This window comes from Pseudophryne corroboree, unplaced genomic scaffold (assembly GCF_028390025.1).
Source record: "Pseudophryne corroboree isolate aPseCor3 unplaced genomic scaffold, aPseCor3.hap2 scaffold_689, whole genome shotgun sequence".
NCBI lineage: Eukaryota > Metazoa > Chordata > Amphibia > Anura > Myobatrachidae > Pseudophryne > Pseudophryne corroboree.
In genome coordinates this window covers 188,661-194,660 of record NW_026970274.1, presented here as the reverse complement: position 1 = coordinate 194,660, position 6,000 = coordinate 188,661, and the positions used below count along the sequence as shown (strand labels likewise).

Below are 6,000 nucleotides of genomic sequence, written 5' to 3'. Positions count from 1 at the left end.
AGCAGTGGGTTGCAGAGAAAAAAAATATGCTGGCAGAAAAATCCAATTGAGTGATTAAACAGCTCTTCATTTTCTGGAATTTATTTTTATGCTAACAAATTTGTTCTCTGAAAAGTGTCCACAAAGCCAAGTCTCTGATTAACACCTTTGTAAGGATGGTTTTTCACCTATTACTAAATTAAACTTGCTTCATTGGAAAGGCAGCAAGATGCATCCTCATTTCAATGTCTACTGAAATAATACAGGTTGACACCAGGAAACATTAACGCCACTGCATCTTTGCTGCTTTCTCACATGGAGGTCTGTTTAATGTGAAAACAAGGTGATATCTAATTAGCACACAGGTAAGGAATTACGAAAATCTTTATTTAAGGGTGAAGATGTTTCTCACAAAATTGTTGCCCCAATGCATCATTGAAATTCAAGCTGGAAAGATGATTTTAATATATCACTTGTACATTTTGTATTGCTCTTCTGGTGACAATGTAGTTTTTTTGTCAATTACCATTTTAATAACAGGGTAAAGAAAATTAAGTGGATTTTTGAAAGAAAACTATACTGTCAATATACTATTAAAACAAATTAAAATGGTAAAAGTTATTGTACTTTAAGTAAAAATAAAAGAGCAAAAATATCAATCCCAGTTTTGATTACTTAAATTAACAAAAAAAATGCATATAGCAAAGGATAGTTTCAATCTGCCTACCTCTGGGTTATGGGTCCAGCATGCTTCCATTGCAGTACTCTGCTGCCCATGTAAGTGCAAGAGATCCTGAAGCACTCACTCATCATGGGAAAGTACCAATGTGTTTATTCGTTGGTTGATGGAAGAAACATCTTACAAAAACTCTCCAGATTATTGATTTTTTAATGTTTTTCTAGGAAACGTTCTAGATGTATGCTTATTAGCCTTTGTCAGTATGTACTTTTTGCAAAGTGTCTCTGTGGCGCAATCGGTTAGTGTGTTTGGCTGTTAACCAAAAGGTTGGTGGTTCAATCCCACCCAGGGACGTAATTAACCTTGTGATCAGATTTTGGTGATATTTAAGTAGACAAGTCAAAATTTCAAACCTCCTCTTATGGTGTAGGGTATATGGCCTTCTCTGATGTAATCAGAGTTAGATTTGATTCAGTGATTTTATAAAAAACAGCTAGGAAGCACAATTTAGCAGTGGGTTGCAGAGAAAAAAAATATGCTGGCAGAAAAATCCAATCGAGTGATTAAACAGCTCTTCATTTTCTGGCTTTATTTTTATGCTAACAAATTTGTTCTCTGAAAAGTGTCCACAAAGCCAAGTCTCTGATTAACACCTTTGTAAGGATGGTTTTTCACCTATTACTAAATTAAACTTGCTTCATTGGAAAGGCAGCAAGATGCATCCTCATTTCAATGTCTACTGAAATAATACAAGTTGACACCAGGAAACATTAACGCCACTGCATCCTTGCTGCTTTCTCATGTGGAAGTCTGTTTAATGTGAAAACAAGGTGATATCTAATTAGCACACAGGTAAGGAATTAAGAAAATCTTTATTTAAGGGTGAAGATGTTTCTCACAAAATTGTTGACCCAATGCATCATTGAAATTCAAGCTGGAAAGATGATTTTAATATATCACTTGTACATTTTGTATTGCTCTTCTGGTGACAATGTAGTTTGTTTTTGTCAATTACCATTTTAATAATAGGGTAAAGAAAATGAAGTGGATTTTTGAAAGAAAACAATACTGTCAATATACTATTAAAACAAATTAAAATGGTAAAAGTTATTGTACTTTAAGTAAAAATAAAAGAGACAAAATATCAATCCCAGTTTTGGATTACTTTAATTAACAAAAAAAATGCATATAGCAGAGGATAGTTTCAATCTGCCTACCTCTGGGTTATGGGCCCAGCATGCTTCCATTGCAGTACTCTGCTGCACATGTAAGTGCAAGAGATCCTGAAGCACTCACTCATCATGGGAAAGTACCAATGTGTTTCTTCGTTGGTTGATGGAAGAAACATCTTACAAAAACTCTCCAGATTATTGACATTTTAAAGTTTTTCTAGGAAACGTTTTAGATGAATGCTTATTAGCCTTTGTCAGTATGGAAATTTGCAAAGTGTCTCTGTGGCGCAATCAGTTAGTATGTACGGCTTTTAACCAAAAGGTTGGTGGTTTAATCCCACCCAGGGACCTAATTGACCTTGTTATCAGATTTTGGTGATCTTTAAGTAGACAAGTCAAAATTTCAAACCCCCTGTTATGGTGTAGGGTACTTGGCCTTCTCTGATGTAATCAGAGTTAGATTTGATTCAGTGATTTTATAAAAACAGCTAGGAAGCACAATTTAGCAGTGGGTTGCAGAGAAAAAAAATATGCTGGCAGAAAAATCCAATTGAGTGATTAAACAGCTCTTTATTTTCTGGCTTTATTTTTATGCTAACAAATTTGTTCTCTGAAAAGTGTCCACAAAGCCAAGTCTCTGATTAACACCTTTGTAAGGATGGTTTTTCACCTATTACTAAATTAAACTTGCTTCATTGGAAAGGCAGCAAGATGCATCCTCATTTCAATGTCTACTGAAATAATACAGGTTGACACCAGGAAACATTAACGCCACTGCATCCTTGCTGCTTTCTCATGTAAAAGTCTGTTTAATATGAAAACAAGGTGATATCTAATTAGCACACAGGTAAGGAATTAAGAAAATCTTTATTTAAGGGTGAAGATGTTTCTCACAAAATCGTTGCCCCAATGCATCATTGAAATTCAAGCTGGAAAGATGATTTTAATATATCACTTGTACATTTTGTATTGCTCTTCTGGTGACAATGTAGTTTTTTTTGTCAATTACCATTTTAATAATCGGGTAAAGAAAATTAAGTGGATTTTTGAAAGAAAACTATACTGTCAATATACTATTAAAACAAATTAAAATGGTAAAAGTTATTGTACTTTAAGTAAAAATAAAAGAGCAAAAATATCAATCCCAGTTTTGATTACTTAAATTAACAAAAAAAATGCATATAGCAAAGGATAGTTTCAATCTGCCTACCTCTGGGTTATGGGTCCAGCATGCTTCCATTGCAGTACTCTGCTGCACATGTAAGTGCAAGAGATCCTGAAGCACTCACTCATCATGGGAAAGTACCAATGTGTTTATTCATTGGTTGATGGAAGAAACATCTTACAAAAACTCTCCAGATTATTGATTTTTTAATATTTTTCTAGGAAACGTTCTAGATGTATGCTTATTAGCCTTTGTCAGTATGTACTGTTTACAAAGTGTCTCGGTGGCGCAATCGGTTAGTGTGTTCGGCTATTAACCAAAAGGTTGGTGGTTCAATCCCACCCAGGGACGTAATTGACCTTGTGATCAGATTTTGGTGATATTTAAGTAGACAAGTCAAAATTTCAAACCCCCTCTTATTGTGTAGGGTACCTGGCCTTCTCTGATGTAATCAGAGTTAGATTTGATTCAGTGATTTTATAAAAAACAGCTAGGAAGCACAATTTAGCAGTGGGTTGCAGAGAAAAAAAATATGCTGGCAGAAAAATCCAATCGAGTGATTAAACAGCTCTTCATTTTCTGGCTTTATTTTTATGCTAACAAATTTGTTCTCTGAAAAGTGTCCACAAAGCCAAGTCTCTGATTAACACCTTTGTAAGGATGGTTTTTCACCTATTACTAAATTAAACTTGCTTCATTGGAAAGGCAGCAAGATGCATCCTCATTTCAATGTCTACTGAAATAATACAAGTTGACACCAGGAAACATTAACGCCACTGCATCCTTGCTGCTTTCTCATGTGGAAGTCTGTTTAATGTGAAAACAAGGTGATATCTAATTAGCACACAGGTAAGGAATTAAGAAAATCTTTATTTAAGGGTGAAGATGTTTCTCACAAAATTGTTGACCCAATGCAACATTGAAATTCAAGCTGGAAAGATGATTTTAATATATCACTTGTACATTTTGTATTGCTCTTCTGGTGACAATGTAGTTTGTTTTTGTCAATTACCATTTTAATAATAGGGTAAAGAAAATGAAGTGGATTTTTGAAAGAAAACAATACTGTCAATATACTATTAAAACAAATTAAAATGGTAAAAGTTATTGTACTTTAAGTAAAAATAAAAGAGACAAAATATCAATCCCAGTTTTGGATTACTTTAATTAACAAAAAAAAAATGCATATAGCAGAGGATAGTTTCAATCTGCCTACCTCTGGGTTATGGGCCCAGCATGCTTCCATTGCAGTACTCTGCTGCACATGTAAGTTCAAGAGATCCTGAAGCACTCACTCATCATGGGAAAGTACCAATGTGTTTCTTCGTTGGTTGATGGAAGAAACATCTTACAAAAACTCTCCAGATTATTGACTTTTTAAAGTTTTTCTAGGAAACGTTTTAGATGAATGCTTATTAGCCTTTGTCAGTATGGACTTTTGCAAAGTGTCTCTGTGGCGCAATCAGTTAGTATGTACGGCTATTAACCAAAAGGTTGGTGGTTCAATCCCACCCAGGGACCTAATTGACCTTGTTATCAGATTTTGGTGATCTTTAAGTAGACAAGTCAAAATTTCAAACCCCCTGTTATGGTGTAGGGTACCTGGCCTTCTCTGATGTAATCAGAGTTAGATTTGATTCAGTGATTTTATAAAAACAGCTAGGAAGCACAATTTAGCAGTGGGTTGCAGAGAAAAAAAATATGCTGGCAGAAAAATCCAATTGAGTGATTAAAGAGCTCTTTATTTTCTGGCTTTATTTTTATGCTAACAAATTTGTTCTCTGAAAAGTGTCCACAAAGCCAAGTCTCTGATTAACACCTTTGTAGGGATGGTTTTTCACCTATTACTAAATTAAACTTGCTTCATTGGAAAGGCAGCAAGATGTATCCTCATTTCAATGTCTACTGAAATAATACAGGTTGACACCAGGAAACATTAACGCCACTGCATCCTTGCTGCTTTCTCATGTGGAAGTCTGTTTAATGTGAAAACAAGGTGGTATCTAATTAGCACACAGGTAAGGAATTACGAAAATCTTTATTTAAGGGTGAAGATGTTTCTCACAAAATTGTTGCCCCAATGCATCATTGAAATTCAAGCTGGAAAGATGATTTTAATATATCACTTGTACATTTTGTATTGCTCTTCTGGTGACAATGTAGTTTTTTTGTCAATTACCATTTTAATAACAGGGTAAAGAAAATTAAGTGGATTTTTGATAGAAAACTATACTGTCAATATACTATTAAAACAAATTAAAATGGTAAAAGTTATTGTACTTTAAGTAAAAATAAAAGAGCCAAAATATCAATCCCAGTTTTGGATTACTTTAATTAACAAACAAAAAAATGCATATAGCAGAGGATAGTTTCAATCTGCCTACCTCTGGGTTATGGGCCCAGCATGCTTCCATTGCAGTACTCTGCTGCACATGTAAGTGCAAGAGATCCTGAAGCACTCACTCATCATGGGAAAGTACCAATGTGTTTCTTCGTTGGTTGATGGAAGAAACATCTTACAAAAACTCTCCAGATTATTGACTTTTTAAAGTTTTTTCTAGGAAACGTTTTAGATGAATGCTTATTAGCCTTTGTCAGTATGGACTTTTGCAAAGTGTCTCTGTGGTGCAATCGGTTAGTGTGTTTGGCTATTAACCAAAAGGTTGGTGGTTCAATCCCACCCAGGGACATAATTAACCTTGTGATCAGATTTTGGTGATATTTAAGTAGACAAGTCAAAATTTCAAACCTCATCTTATGGTGTAGGGTACATGGCCTTCTCTGATGTAATCAGAGTTAGATTTGATTCAGTGATTTTATAAAAAACAGCTAGGAAGCACAATTTAGCAGTGGGTTGCAGAGAAAAAAAATATGCTGGCAGAAAAATCCAATCGAGTGATTAAACAGCTCTTCATTTTCTGGCTTTATTTTTATGCTAACAAATTTGTTCTCTGAAAAGTGTCCACAAAGCCAAGTCTCTGATTAACACCTTTGTAGGGATGGTT

The 6,000-nt window shown here is 34.6% G+C and overlaps 2 non-coding genes across 2 annotated transcripts; both read left to right on the top strand.

Annotated features, from left to right (window-relative positions):
* Positions 1 to 938: 938 nt before the first annotated feature.
* Positions 939 to 1,012, top strand: TRNAN-GUU (transfer RNA asparagine (anticodon GUU)). Its single transcript has one exon. It is a non-coding gene; the product is annotated as a tRNA-Asn (tRNA).
* Positions 1,013 to 5,611: 4,599 nt separating this feature from the next.
* TRNAN-AUU (transfer RNA asparagine (anticodon AUU)) lies at positions 5,612 to 5,685 on the top strand. Its single transcript has one exon. It is a non-coding gene; the product is annotated as a tRNA-Asn (tRNA).
* Positions 5,686 to 6,000: the final 315 nt, after the last annotated feature.